Here is a 17,104-nt window from a genome sequence, read left to right as displayed (position 1 = left end):
TATCTGAAATACACAATTTCATTTTAATAAAAACTTTAACAGTAAAGAAAATAAAAAGAAACAGACAATATGGCCGTCAGAAATTAAGAGATTAAATAAAGTTCAGAAGGCTAAGTAAGAAAAGAGTATGCTATTTTTTTCCGTTCGAAATTGTGTCGAGCTGCCAAAAAATGAACAGGTAAACCGAAAAGATAGACACAGGCCAAAATATCTGAAAAAAAAGAAAACCTATGCTTTTTAAAGAGACTTAACATAATTATTTTTCTTAGTTTACGTCTAAATTTTGATTGTGTTTGAAAGATAACAAACCAAAGTTAATCTCTAAAAGGAAGAAATGTATATTTACGTGTTAAAAAAATTACAGTGAAAATGTTGAAGCGTGCAAGTAAAGTATTGAAATATTACATGTAAAATTTATGCTAAAAATTTTACTTGCTGCATAAAATATTTTTTGCAATTTTTATTAATTTATTTTATTTTGGAACAAATATAAGCTTGATGTGATAAAGTAATGAAGACTGACCATTAAAACGTTGATTTCTTGTGATATGCGGTATAGACGAATATCACAGTTCAATTGCCGCCGTTTGTATTTCCTACTGTTTTCACTGGTCGCCATTCTTAACAAGGAGAGGAGTGTTTTGAATAATTTGGAGCATAGTTAATGTCTTATGTAACAAGAAAAAAATGGCAGACACTTTAAATTATTAGATAAAACATAGGGATATGAAGGTTTGAATATCATAAAACTTACTTATCGGCGAGATATTTAACTGTGATATTTGTTCACATCTTACCCGAATACCTCTAAAAATCAACTTAAAATAAGTCTTCATTTGGTCCTCTATGTCACATTGGCCAAATTAATTCGATGATAATATCGTTAGTTCGAGAAAATTAACTTTTTTTCGAGTGATAACGATATCAATAATAAGTGCCGAGTTGAAAATGAAGGAATTAATGTTTTGGGCCAATTTTCCGATGATACCGATCTCACGAAAATCCTCACCTCTATCGGAAGTTTTAGGCAGACATACATGCATACATACATACATACATACATTTAGACACACAGGTGAGACATTACAGATAAAATTAATATTATCATACATGTATATTTATGTAAGCATACCATGTAACAGTAATAGACACGCAAGTATTTACTCATTTTCAGAAAGTTTATCATTTTTTGGTAACAGTTCGTATACAATTGTTTCGTCACCGATGTTGGTATATAAGAATATAACCGTTTTTTACAATTATAATTCGGACAACTTGGAATTCGTCGGCACGTAGAAAAAATTATATTTTAAAAGATTCATAACCGACGAATAGAACTGTCTCGTTAATATATATAATTTAAAGCTGAATGTGTGTGTGTGTGTATCTAGTTACGAATAGGCTCCTATATGGTTGACTATTTTAGAAAACTGATTACATATAATGATAGAAGATGTATCGAGACACAGGAATGGGTATGTTTGATCTGCCAGAACAGTGTTTCATTAAAATTGTGGAGTGTGCGTTCGCGCCTGGTCCACAAATGGAAATAAAATATTAAAAATAAAAAAAAGCGTTTACAAGCGTCTTTGACATAAGAATACTTTGATAAGTATGTTTTAACTTAAATAGGAATGGTATAATAAAATTGTGGGGTCTGCGTTCGCGCCTGGCCTCCATAGAATGGAAATAGGCACAAACTTTAATAAAGACTTTTCATATCTATCTGCGTTAGTATACTTTGAGAATTATGTTTCAGTTTGAAGAAATATGGTATAATGAAATTATGGGATGTTCGTTCGCATCTGACCTCCATAGAATGGAAATATGTCACAAAGTTTAACAAGGTTTTTTAATATAGATCCACAGAATATTGTGATAAGTGTTTCAGTGTGAACAGGTATGGTATAATAAATTATGGGGTTTATCTATTTTATTTTTACTTTCATCATATTTTGCTTTGGTTTTGATACCCCCAAATTCGAAGCTATCTCATTACAACCCTTCCTTTTCATAACCTATCATATTTTTATAAATCAGAGTCAATTTTCTGTAGGCTGTTTTTGAACCCAGTCAACGACGGGTACATTTGCTAGTATATATATATATATATATATATATATATATATATATATATATATATATATATATATATATATTGTGTGTGTGTATGTGTGTGTTCATCATTTGCTTGAAACTTCCTGGGTTTGTATATACCAATCTTAATGGATTAAAAATCTTTCTCACGAATAAAGTTTTTATTATGAAAAAGATCATTTTTTATATAAACTTTGTAATTTTTGAATGAATACCGTAATTTTCGTAACTGGAAACGAGGCGGCAGAGTGTGTCGGTTCCATGAACCATGTAAGTTATCAAAAATGGTGTTGTTATAAGTTTTTTTAGGTAAACATCTGATGAGTATGTGATTAAAGATGCAGCAATAACATAATTTTGCAGACTTGTTAGTTGCAATACGAAACAATATTGTAATGGATACTTTTGGAAAAATAATAAGGAGCCAACTGAGAAAATCTTATATTTGGAACTTGGAGAATTATATATATATATATATATATATATATATATATATATATATATATATATATATATATAAACTACTTCATTTACTCACATAAATTAATATACGAAAATATAAATTTATTTTTTTTAATTAATATACGAAAGCATAAATATTTTTTTTCTATCTATATAAAAGCCAAGTACGTCCAAGGATGGAATACTGTTGCCATATCTGGGCAGGAGCTACTAAAACAGCCTATCCTGCCTTGACAGAGTACAAAATAGACTTCGTGGCTTAGTGGGGGGATGCCCTTTTCTCTACCCTGCAACGTCTCTCTCACAGAAAAGATGTTGCGAGCCTATCATTGTTTTATCGTTATTTCCATGGCAGGTGCTCGTCTGAACTCCAATCTCTGGTCCCCCACCCCGCCAATCTTTCACGAAGAACACCCGTCTAGCTGAATCCACTGTGAAAAATTTCTCCCACTCTATATCTGTGCCTAAATCAAAACGATGATTCCATGAACAAAACTTCTCTCTTAGAACTGCACGCCTGTGGAACTCTGTTCCGTCTGCCTGCTTCCCACCGGACTACAGCTTGGATGTCTTCAAGTCCAAGGTTAACAAATTCCTAATGAACCGCCCCCTTAAGTAAACACTTCATCAAATCTCCACACGAACGTAATGTACTTGCAATAACCCTTATCCCTGAGTGGCTTCCGGGCATTGATAAGTGGTGATCACTTTGTAAAAAAAACAAAAAAAAAACTTTAAGTATTTACTTCAACAGTGCTCAATACGTAAGTAGAGCTAGGTAGTAAGTTATAAATATATATGACGTTTAAGCTAGACTGAATATTCCGCGTTTTATCCACTCTAGGATGCTTCAGGCTTATATATATATATATATATATATATATATATATATATATATATATATATATATGATTACTTAATTTAATCACATAAATTAATATACGAAATTATAAATTTATGCGTAAACTTTAAGTATTTACTTCAACAGTGCTCAATATGTAGGTAGAGCTAGATCGTAAGTTATAAAATATATATGGCAAAACCCTGATGAATCCTAGCGTGGATGAAACGCGGAATATTCTGCGTAGCTTAATTGCCATATATATTTTATAACTTACTATATATATATATATATATATATATATATATATATATATATATTTAAATAAGGGAGTAGTCACCAACAATGCGCATTTTTTAACATTATTTTATTATTCCGTGTCTTGGTTTTTCATTGAGAATTATGTTTGGATCATTGTAATAAGGTTTTTAGTCATTGAAATCGTTTACGCGCGTTTCAGACAGTCTGTGATGCGTCCTCGTCAGAAATTATTTTCAAATGTGTTGGAGATGTAAAAATGGCGATTTTCGTAGTTAATTTGAAGTTTTTCCAAGAGGTGGAGGCTTGTAAGTGTTTATTATTCATTGGTATGCTGAATTTTTATTGCTCTTTTATTGGGCTTGTCCAGGGACACGTTGACCTGGCTGTAGTCGCTATCTCTTTCTGCTAATGTGTTTTTCTTTTCCTTTAGGGTGGGGTAGGGTGTGTGTGTGTGTGTGTGTGTGTGTGTGTGTGTGTTTATTTGTGTGTGTGCGCGTGTGTGTGTTTGTGTGTGTTTGCTTTTATTGGTTTGGGAATGTGTATATTGTTTTATAGTATTTTGGGGTTATTTGCTTCCTTAGGAAGGCGGCTGTGGTCCGAGGTCATTACTAATGTGTATGTGTGGGGAGGGGGGACTGGCTCTTCTGAAATAAGGGTAGGTGTGCTTTCATTCTATTCTGATATTTATTTTTTGGATTCTTGGATTTTAGTATTGTGATTTTTCGTTTTAGTCTTTTCGGGTATTCCTTATATTATGTTTGTTTAGAAAGAGGGGTGTATTTAAAATAGGGGATTTTTTAATGTTTCTATTTATTTGTCTCCCCATGTGGGTATGGCCAGACCCAGGATCGGTTCCTAGTGTGTGGAAGATTTTGTTCCCCAGAGGGGGGGCATTGGAGGGGGTATAGGTATGGGAGGGGGATGATAGAAGGGATGATAGTCGTTTCAGTCATGAGGGGGTTCTCCTCCACTGACTGAGGAGGGAGCGAGGTGTTGGAACAGATATTATACTATGGTTCTAGGTGTCTCCTAGTGTTGTTGGTTTCGAGGTTAAGTAGGGTTGGTATTGTTCAGTGTGTTGTATTAGAGATAGGGGTGTTATGTCTGTGTGTGGTTGTATGCGCGCACATGTGTGTGTTTTAATGTGTCGTTCTGATTTATGTGTGGGTGTGTATATGTGTGTGTGTATGGGTGTGCATGCGAGTGTACCTTGCATTTCATGTTTTTGTGTGATGGTATTAGGTTCTGTTCAGTTCAGGAGTGAATCTGGTGATGAAGTTTTTTTCCTGTGTAAGTAAATAAAAATAATTGTCTGTTTGGAAGATTGGCATTATTTTGAAGCTGTTTCCACTGCATGTGTGTACGTGTGTTCTTATTTCAGAAGAGCCAGTCATCCCTCCCCACACATACACATTAGTAACGACCTCGGACCACAGCCGCCTTCCTAAGGAAGCAAATAACCCCAAAATACTGTAAAACAATATACACATTCCCAAACCAATAAAAGCAAACACACACACGCACACACACACGCACACACATGCGCACGCACACACACATAAACACACACACACACACACACACACACACACACACACACACACACACACACACACACACACACACACACACACACACACACACACACACACACACACACACCCTACCCCACCCTAAAGTAAAAGAAAAACACATTAGCAGAAAGAGATAGCGACTACAGCCAGGTCAACGTGTCCCTGGACAAGCCCAATAAAAGAGCAATAAAAATTCAGCATACCAATGAATAATAAACACTTACAAGCCTCCACCCCTTGGAAAAACTTCAAATTAACTACGAAAATCGCCATTTTTACACATTTGAAAATAATTTCTGACGAGGACGCATCACAGACCGTCTGAAACGCGCGTAAACGATTTCAATGACTAAAAACCTTATTACAATGATCCAAACATAATTCTCAATGAAAAACCAAGACACGGAATAATAAAATAATGTTAAAAAATACACATTGTTGGTGACTACTCCCTTATTTAAATATACATCTTTCTTTCGTTGGAATTTCTTAACCCATTTTATATATATATATATATATATACACACACAGAGGAAGAGAGAGAGAGAGAGAGGGAAAGAGAGAGAGATAGATAGGTAGATAGATAGATAGAGAGAGAGAGAGAGAGAGAGAGAGAGAGAGAGGGAGAGAGAGAGAGAGAGAGAATAGCGCTCATCAACGTAGGCAAAATGTCTCTTACATAACGATAAAAAGTTTAAATTAAATTATCTCTTGTAGGTTTTTAATGTATTTTTTTTTATTCCGAAGAAATAAAATAAAATTTACAAAAGTCAATTTTATGAGGAAGACACACTAAAACAAACGTACACATTTAGTTTATATACATTAATTATATGCTTTAATTAGAGTTAGACGTTAATGCATTTCTTAATTCGAGACGGGATGATGAAACAAGACAAGTATTAATTGCTGCGACAATCTAAGTATTGTATTTATTGTTTCTACGTTTGTCCTTTATTAGTTACCCGAATCTAGAAGTACTGTGGGACATAAATATTCACATTCCTGAACATAGATCTACAGATTAGGTATGATAAGAAATATTCACACTTAGAATATTTCTATATGAAATATCTACCCATCTATTTCTTTCTCTCTCTCTCTCTCTCTCTCTCTCTCTCTCTCTTTTATTTTCTTATAAGTTTGTTCAAGCTGGGCATGGAGCATCCAACTGGATGCCAAACATTCACCCGCTAACTCAGATATTGCACCTGGCAGATTTTTTTAAAGATTTTGATCGCCCTTTCAGTGCAATTGTTTGAATCTTTTTTTGCACTGTATATTTGTCAGGTGGTTTTTGAAATTATTTTTCATGAGCTCGATTATTCCTTTAATAATTGGAATGATAGAGATCTTCCAAAGATTCCAGTTTATTTTCATGTCATACATAAGAACTTAGTATTTCGTTATCTATCTATCTATCTATCTATCTATCTATCTATCTCCGCATTTATATATGTATATATATATAGGCAAGATTTTTCTCTTAAACGTATTTCATCAAATAAAATAGACGTTTTTTTTTTTTAATAATTATGTTTTTCGTCCTTTTCAACTTCTTAATAAGGCTCTTTACTTCTGACAGAAACTGGCTGAGGTAAGCGCCATATTTGTCGTAAGTCCGAGTACTTTCCAATCCTTTCGGATTTATCATGAAGTATAGATAAAGCTAACTAGTTTTTACAATGTATATATATATATATATATATATATATATATATATATATATATATATATATATGCTAAACAACTCCTCAGAGATAAATGCATGCTTTTAAAAAACTGTTTAACAGTTTACACACACGCACACACACACACACATACACACACACACACACACACACACACACACACATATATATATATATATATATATATATATATATATATATATATAAACGCTAAAATGTATGCAATATACTTAATGAAAAGTTTTATTAAAATAAAATCTTATGTAAAATTATTTGTTTTATATTTTTAAAATCTAAAGCGATAATAAATAAAACATTTTCCACTTTCATCAATATACAGTAAGTATGCATGCCGGGACTGAGCCACCCCCTTATCCTTTTACCTATGGAAATGTAAAGAACTCGTTGGCATAATGATTTACGCGTTAAACGATGTGAACGAAGCCATTCGAAGTTAGTTCTTCTTGTCATGTCGACTTAAATGAACATTTTCTTAACTTGCCTGTCGACTCCACTTTACAAATCCACGCGTTAATATGGGAGGGGAGGATATTTTTAAATATTATCCTAAATTTAAAATGGAGCAACGTACATACTAAATAGATATCTACACGTCCCTAGTACCTAATTCTCTTGTTTTTTTTGGAGAGTAGATAATGCACTGTGGATGTGTTAGCGGCAGCTCCAGTAACTCTCGCTTCTCCTTTTTTGTCCCTCAGTCCTAATTTCCAATGAGGATTTTTTTTTGACAAAGGAAGAAGAAAAAGCTGTTTACTATGTACTGTTTGGGATGTCGGAAATTTTCTGCTCCTATATCTATCCTTGTGGCCATGTCACTAGTAAGGTTGCTGGAAGTAAAGGTTTTATTTGGGCTGACGCTATCCGCCTGATAGTCAGGAAGCCGAACTTTGGATTAGCCACTAAGGAGGCTGTTCTATTAGCAGGTGCAAAGTACTGAGGCTGCTGTATTTCCATTTTGTTAATGGATTCTGGACCATGCAGTAGCTTCTGGTGAGACTTCTCGATGCCATATTAGTGGATAATTGTTACGGCTTTACCTTTTCATGTGCTACAAAAAATCTTCTTTTCTTTTTCTCTTTTACTCTCACTCTCTACCCTGCTCTAACCAAGTTTGTCGTCCTGTTCCACAAATCCCAAACCTTCATCATGAAATATCTCCAGAAAAAATACACGAATAAACCCAGAACCACATCTTCCAACGTAGACACCCACTATCATGTGTCCTTCTCCAACATCAGGGGTCGATGTTCCAACCTTCCAGAGGTTGAAACCTAATTGCAGGAGACTAAACCGAACATATTATACTTAAGCTAAATTCGCATTGGACCGACCATTTCCCTAGATAAGTTCGTATTTAAAGGATACTCTAACTTAACATTCAAATCTGACCTCCAAGATCGCCATGGGCATGGAATATGTGCCTACATTAAAGATGGCTTTCCATATCATAGGGATATCTCCAGAGAAGACTCTAATTTACCTTATATGTGCTTCCGGGTTGCACTAGCTTACACCACCGCATTTATATTTGCTCTCTATCGCCTTAACAACAGCGGAGTTACTATCTTTAAGAGAATATCTGAGAAAATTGACCACATTCTTTCGGATAACATTCACATCTGTGGTGACTTCAATGTCCATAATGTGGAATGACTAACCCACTAAAACACGACAGATGATGAGGGGAGGTTCTGTCATGATTTCTTTGTTGCTTATGACCTCACTCAGATTGTTCACGAACCCACCCGCGTGCCCGATACTGACGGCCAGTATGCAAGTCTCCCAGACCTTTTTCTCACAACTTGCCCTGAGCTATGTTCATCATCTGTTCTGTCTCCATTGGGATCTTCCGACCACTCGGTTGTATCAGTTAAGATAAAAATGAAATATGATATGTCGTCAGACGTTCCTTTCCATTGTATATTATATCGTTACTCTATGGATGACTAGGATAGCTTCCGTACATATATATCTTATCTACCTCTGCGTTCCATGTTTAAAAAGATGTGTCCTCTATAGTATCACCTGACAGAATGGTTAATTGTAGGTATAGACCGATTCATACCATCTAAAAAATTCCATCAAAAACCTAACAGCCAGCCGTGGTTCTCCCCAGAATTTTCTACTGCCCTGGCGTCATAAGTAAGTTGCTGGAATCCATATTAAATAAAGAAGGAGTCAACCACCTCAGCAGAAATAACCTTCTTAGTGACACACAATATGGTTTCCGTTCTGCTAGATCTACAGCAGATGTACTAACGGTTATATCTCATAGGATTAGTAAATCTCTCGACAAATGCTATCTTTCTAGGGCATTTGCCCTTGACATAATCACCTATTTCACAAGATTTCCAGCTACGGTATAGTTGGAAATGTCTTCGCAATCATTAAATCGTTTCTCTTTGATAGGTCCAATAGAGTAGTTGTTGTATGGGCATAAATCAGAAACTCGCAGTATTAATGCTGGAGTCCACCAAGAGTTCATCCTGGGCCCAACTCTCTTCCTGGTCTACCAAAGCACATACTTAGATCATTCGTTTACATTTATGCTTACGACACTACCACCTATGCCAACACACCAAAGGCCGTAAATGATCAAGTTCTCTCCGATTCTCTCTCCTCTGATGTTGAGCGCGTGGTACAATGGGGGAAGAGGTGGCTGATTACTTTTAATGCATCTAAAACTAAGCTTCTATCTTTACATCATCAACGCTCTGATCCCCATCTGGTATCAATTGCAATGAATGGCTCTCGTCTTGGTGAGGCCCCATGTTTTGACAAGCTTCTGGGATTGACCTTTACTCCTGATCTTAAATGGAATACGTACATCAAATCTGTTCTCAATATCACTGAAAAAATGGTGGGGGTCCTTCTACCGCTGCAGTAGATATCTATCTGCTGATGCAATTCTCTATCTATATGATAGCCAAGTACGTCCAAGGATGGACTACCTTTACCACACCTGGACAGGAGCTGTTAGAAGCAGCTTATCCTTCCTTGACAGAGTTCAAAATAGACTTCGTAGCTTAGTGGGGGATTACCTTCTTCCCTGCAATCTTTTTCCAACAGAAGAGACGCTGTAAGCCCGTCTTTGCTTTATCGTTATTTTCATGGCAAGTGCTTGTCTGAGCTCTAATCTCTGGTCCCCCTCGCCAATCTTTCACGAAAAACACTCGTCCAACTTAAACCACTGTCAATAATTTCCCCACTCTTTATCTGTTCCTAAACCAAAACGTAGATTCCATGAACAAAGCTTCGTCCTTAGAAGTGCACGTCTGTGGAACTCTCTTCTGTCTGCCTGTTTTCCATCTGACTACAATTTGGTTGTCTTCAAGTTCAACATAAACAAATTCTCGATGAACCGTCCCCTTAAATAATCCAATTTACCAAATTTCTATTACTAACGATTACTACAATATTTTCCCATTGACTACTGTACACTCAATAAACTTTATTCTCGAGTGACATCCAGGCCTTGATAAGTGGTGACCCCCATGTAAAAAAAAAAAATGATCAAAGATTCATTAATTTGTTAGACTCTCATTAGAAAATAGAACAGTGAAAAGAACAATAATTCAACATGTCTGCTGTATTATAAAGAAAAAAGATTGTGAAAACAAAATCTTTATTCACAAATTATTTTTTTACCTAAAAAAAATGACTAATTTAAGCCATGTTCACTTTTAGTTAACACCACACTTACAATTGTATATAAATTGTCTCTTTAATTGATTTTGACAATTAAGGCCATGCAATTATTTTGATTAAATATATTTTCAAAAACATAATAAAAATTAAATACACTATTAAAATATAAAAGAATATTTCATTTTATTGTACTTGCAAAAGTTTCTCTTTTTTAATTGCACATGTCTGAATGTTAATTAGTTTTTTGTTTTTTTTTAGTTTTTTGGAACGAATCTGCAGTTAATTTGATTATTTCGTCGGCAGTTTCGGAGAATTCAACTACAAGGCATCTTTGAGAATCGAAACAGAAATGGCCACCTTTTTATTTTTTAATACCATATTCTGTGACGTCAGTAAACACATGAGATAGTGCATCAGCTATCTCTTTACGACGGCCACCAACGAACCTTTAATTATTGTTTATAATGTTATGAGCAAAGATACTCGCGCTTCGCGCGGGACTTTGCTGTGCGGTCAGGTACCCGCTTCTCAGACCCTTCTTGTCGTAAGTAAATGTAATTGCAACTATTTCTTAAGGTTTTTTAACTACTTCCTAAAGTGACTGAGATCTGACGATGAATTTAAAGCAAGTAGATTATATCAAAGTTGACACTTATATTGTTACTCATAAAAATTGAAACAATTACAAATAATCACTATGGTTTACATTTGTTTAATTGGTTGAGGGATGGGAGTGGAGGAGAGTGATCTAATTCAAATTTACAAAGAACTTAGCCGGCGTCATGGTGACGGCCCCCGGAATGGTGACAAACTCCCATCCTCATCCCCAAGTGGAGGACTTTATGAAGAGTCGCACTAAATATGTTTAACGTTTAACCTTGAAAAATGAGGTGCATGTCAGGGTTAGTCATGATCGGTCCAGTGGTGTGGGATGTAGGAGCGTCTGTATATATATATATATATATATATATATATATATATATATATATATGGCGATTAAGCTACACTGATTATTCCGCGTTTCATCCACTCTAGGATTCCTCAAGCTTAAGAATCCTAGATTGGATGAAACGCGGAATATTCAGTGTAGCTTAATTGCCATATATATTTTATAAATTACTAACTAGCTCTACCCACGTATTGAGCACTTTGGAAGTAAATACTTTAAGTTTACGCATAAATTTATACTTTCGTATATTAATTTTATGTGAATAAATGTATATATATATATATATATATATATATATATATATATATATATATATATATGACCTTGAACCTTAATCTTGAAAAATAATGTGCATGATCCCTATGTGAGGGACCATTATCATGTCACGTTCGGTCATGATCGGTTCAATGTACACACACACACACACGCACACACACGCACACACACACACACACACAAACCTGAACGCTACTACTTTATATATTAGGTACGTGCAAAATGAATGCCGATGCTCAAAATATATAAACATTTAGACCCCTTCGTTTACTTAAAAATTCACCACAAATTAAAAAAATTAACCACTCTTAATTAAAGTTTCACTATTTATCAAATAATGATCACGGAATATAATTAACCATCGTTGTATTTTAATCTTAGTAGAAATGCATAATTTTGTTTAAAAAATTTTTTACTAAAGTTATGGTTTTCAGCAGTAAAAAAGAAATTCATAAATTTATTTTTTCTTTTTTAATGAAAATAAAACATCGTAAATTGTAACAATAAAAAAAATCATTTTTACAGGAACATTACGATCCCCCCCCCCGAAACTCTCTATTAACGAATTCTATATAACTCTAAGGAAAATCAATTTCTCAAAGTATCGATAGTATCATTGAATTAAGCATTGTTTATTTAATATTTTCTCCCAAAACATTATAATTGCAAAAATATTTCTACTTTTTTTTTAGATTACATGTTTTGTATAATTTTTATAATATTTTCCTCGCTTGAATGAACCTGAAACTTTCGGCGTAACATAATTTTGATATAATAATGAAAAATATTTTGAAAAAACATTTTAATTTAAAAGCAGGATTATAGAAAAATAATTAAATTAAAAAATGGTAAAAATGATACAAACGTTCGCGATAGAAATGTACGGATGCATAGCTGAAAAAAAAAGAATCACAGCACCCACCCCTACCTCCCTTTAACTATCTGACGTCATTTTCAGACAACCTTTCGACTGTCTGAAATTTTGGGCTTCCGTAAAATTGATGTGTTTTGTTTTGGTTGAACAAAGTGAAAATCTCTCGCTTTTGGGGGCTAATTGAGCTATTTGTTCATACAAACACGGTATTTTTTTATTTAATTCAATATCTTATTTTTTTTATTACATTTTCACCCCAAACAAGGCACATTGCCATTTGTTGTAGGGGGCTACTATCGGGGACATAAGCATCAGGGGTACTGTGTAGGAAGTTGTGCAGCAAGATGTCGGTTCACGTTGCACTTGAACTTCTGCATGTCAGTGCAGTCGGGGAAGCAAGGACATGGAAGGGAATTCCAAAGTCTAGCTGTTCTGGGGAAGAAACTACTGAGTAGAAGGCTCTCTTGCTTCTAGGGATCTCTACTGTGAAGGGGTGTGATTTTGCTGCTTGTCGGGTTTGTCGGGGGTATTTACGTCGAGGGGGCACAAGTGCTTGCAGTTCGTCAGAGCATTCTCCGTTAAAGTACTTGTAGAACAGGCAGAGGGATGCAACATTTCGCCGATGTGACAGAGGCTGAAGTTTAGCTGACAGTTCAGGGCCTATCAGATTGGCGACTCTCTTTTGAACCTTGTCTAGGAGCGAGAGACTAGTGGCAGATGCACCAGCCCAAATATGACAACAATACACCATACATGGGCGAATGGTGGCCTTATAGAGGTATAGGATACTTTCAGGCATTAGTAGCTTTCTAGCACGGTAGAGAGAACCTACCTTCTTCACAGCGGCCCTGGCAATGTTCTCAATGTAATTGTTCCAACTCATGTTTCCTGTGAAAGTTAGGCCAAGGAGTTTAAAAGATGTACTTTCAGATAAAGAATCATTGGCCATTTCTATTGGCGGTAGGGAAGGGTTCTTGTAATTATTGAAGGAAACAAGTTTAGTCTTGACAGCATTGAATTAGGCCATCCATTTTTGTCCCCATTTCACTACGGATCGGAGGTCATCCTCTAGTGTTTCTGCCATTTCTTTAGATATATGTTCATTCGTTTTCCTGTCGTGTCTGTTATAGAGCGTGGTGTCGTCAGCAAACATACCCATCTCACAGACAATTTTGTCAGGGAGGTCATTTATGAATATTAAGAATAGCAGAGGTCCAAGGATAGATCCCTGAGGCACTCCTGCATTTATATCATATTGTTTGGATGTACGACCGTCAAGAACAACCTGGATCTTTCTCTTATCCAAGAAGGATCTAATTATGTTATGTATTCTTCCAGTGATGCCGTATGATCTGATTTTCTTGAGAAGACCCTCATGTCATACCCTGTCAAAAGCCTTAGACAAAGCGGGGAAGGGTAGAGCGGTAGCTCTACCCTTCCCCGCTTTGTCTCGTGACTGGTATATACGTTCTGAGATTACAGTTAGGATGTCTGGTGTGGAACGGGCTTGCCTAAATCCATATTGTTGGTCAATAAGAAGTTTAGCATCTGTAAGGTGATGGACTAGAGCTTGGTTAATTATGGTCTCAAATATTTTGGCGAAAAGTTGGAGGAGGCTAATGGGGCGATAATTTACTGGGTCAGTTCTTTCGCCAGAATTCTTGAAAACTGGCACTACAGAAGCAGTTTTCAAGCAGGCAGGAAAGCAAGATTCATTAAGGCATTTGTTGTAAAGTTTGGAGAGAACCAGAGCTACTTCGGCTGAGCATGTTCTTAATAGCACAGCTGGGATGAGATCAAGTCCACATGCTTTTGTAGTCTCAAGCTTTCTTATGATAGCATGCACCTGAGCAGGGGTGATTTTCAGATCGTCTAGTGTGGCGCCTGTCTGCAAAGGAAAGTCAGGGAGGGGATGGTAAGCAGAGTCCAGTGTGGAGTTGGAGGCAAACCGTCTGGCAAGCAAGTTAGCCTTCTCAGTTGCTGAGCAAACAACCTCATGATTGTTGGATCGTGGGGGAATTTTTGATTGCCCATTATTTACTACAATATTAAATTTTCCAGAAGTTTCGGGTTCCTGATTTCTGTATTTCGATGCATTATTTTGGTGGTTACAGTAAATTCTCTCTTAGCTCTCGCTATTTCTTTCTTACAGTTGTTTCTGGCTTCTATCTACTTCTGTCTGTTTGAACTGTATTTATGTCGGTTAAATCTGCGGTATGCATGCTGCCTTTGCGCTATGGCAACTGCACTAGTTGAAGTGAACCATTAGGGAGAGTGGGGTTTGCTATAGAATTTGCGTGTGGGAACATGTGCTCAAATTGTTGTTTTGAACCATTCAATGGTCTCATTAGCGTAATGTTCAACAGGAAGTGAAAAGATATTTTTCCATGGAGCGTCCCTGATGAGATCCCTGATGGCTTCCCAGTCAGCCTTTTTATAATATCTCGTTGTTTTGAGCACTGGCTCTTCAGTTTTGGCTCTAGAGTTTAGGGCGATTTCAACCATTACCACTGCATAATCGGCGTTCCCAAGAAGGCTGTAGGCATTCGTTACACAGTCATCGGGAACTGTGGTCAGAAACAGATCTAGAAGTGATGCATGTTTTTCTTGCTGGTCTGAGAAACGGGTTGGAAACGTAACCATCTGTGATAGGGAATGAGATATAGAGAAGTTACATGTTGTGGTACCAGCTGCGTCTGTGTAAGTAGAAAATCCAAGCCAGTTGCTGTGGTGGACATTGAAGTCACCAAATACATGAACTTGTGCGCTAGTGTCGAGGGAAAGTGCTGTATCTATGCTGTCAGAGACTTTGTTTATTAGGGCACAGTCCTGGGTCGAGGGAGAGCGGTAGAGAAAATAAAAGTAGCTAATGTTATGTTGCATGTTAAGTCTAAAGCACATAAAGGCTTGATCGTCCGATTCTAGTTTAGTTTCACTAGTCAAGGGGAGGGTGTTTCGAATGTAGACTCCAAGCACATGCATATGTCTATCAGAGTCCTTACGGCAGAGTGGGAGGTGTCCAGGCATGTTAAAGTAGTTAGAGGGGATGAGGAGTGTAGGTTAGTCTCACTAAGTGCTAAGATATCCGGGGTGTTTGTTAGGAGAAATGCTTCAACATCATTTAAATTAGTTCTTAGCCCACGGATGTTCGTAAATCCGAGCCTCAAGGGAGAAGGCAGGTTGTTTTTGTTTGAGTTTTGGCCTGGTTTTAGCGTAATTTTTTAATGTACTGTCATTTTTATTTTTAAGAGTTTCAGTTTAGGTAAGGGGTGCTGAGCAAGTGGTTATGCAGAATACAAGACATGCAACACAGGCAGATCATCAGCTGTCCCTCCATCTACTAGGGTTGTGACCTTAGGATAGCCCACCGGGGATGAGTGCAGGGTCCCTTTCCATGCGCAACATTGCCCTACAAACATCCCGATATTATACAACTATTGATGGAGCAGCAGCTCTAAGCGCTACCAAAGAGTTAGGGCGCCTGTACTACCAGTTGGGAACAGCAGTCAGGAACTGTCTATCCGGCACCCTCAACCCATCAGATGATGATCAACCCAATCTGCTTGCACTGGCATTACGGTATTCAAGCACTCCCAAGTGCCCAGTTTAAGGGTTGGGATGCGTCGGGAGTGGGGGAAAAACGGCGTTCATTGCCCTAGTCAGGAAACAAGATCGCCCACCGAGTGTTTCTGTCGACTCCCAGTGGTTCGACCTCTACGCCTGGCTAATAGACAAAGAAGGAATATGGAAACCGGGCGATAGACAGTGCCTATCTACTCCTTAAGCAGTTTAGGTTTGCAGACCGGTAATTTGCTTGAGTCACTAGCTCTAGGAAGGTTGTCATCCAAGACTGGAGAGGCCTACCTCTCCTTGGGTTTAGCTTCAGAGTTTTCCTTCTCCTAGACGGATAGCCTGGGAAGATCTACGGGTCCATCAGTATCGAGAAGGTGTGCCCCGCGCCTGGGTCTTAATCCAGGTATTTCTGCAACCCCGCGAGGGTGGTTAGTGTTGTTACTGGGTTAGTTTATAAGAGTTATATATTTACTGAGAGATTATATTCCTCAAAGTGATTACGGGACATTGCTATTTCATTGTTTGTTACTGGAGGAGTGGGTGAGTAAGAGTTCATGCAGTGGAAGCAGCTATATTTCAAACAGGTCTGTTGGAAGGAATTAACATGGCTTAATGTTTTTTCCCCTTTAAATTTATAATTGACAAAATAAATAAAAAATAAAAGTCTAGGTTTATTTCAAAGCTAATTACTTAAGAAAAATCATAAGTACAGTACTTATGATTTTCTTAAGTAATTAGCTTTGAAATAGACCTAGAAAACTAATATTTATCTTTCAAATGATTTTTACAATGAATTTATTTAACTTCAAAATTTAGCTGAATTTGTTAGCTCGACAG

General features: G+C 36.5%; 1 protein-coding gene across 2 annotated transcripts in view; it reads right to left on the bottom strand.

The window, feature by feature from the left end:
* LOC145249433 (ADP-ribose glycohydrolase OARD1-like) overlaps positions 1-17,104 on the bottom strand; it is a 146,572-nt gene that overhangs the window by 123,329 nt on the left and 6,139 nt on the right. The gene's annotated exons all lie outside the window — the stretch shown is intronic.

Source organism: Euprymna scolopes, chromosome 28 (assembly GCF_053919585.1).
Source record: "Euprymna scolopes isolate OS-2025 chromosome 28, ASM5391958v1, whole genome shotgun sequence".
NCBI classification, from domain to species: Eukaryota; Metazoa; Mollusca; class Cephalopoda; order Sepiida; family Sepiolidae; genus Euprymna; species Euprymna scolopes.
This window is presented reverse-complemented; position numbering and strand designations above follow the sequence as displayed.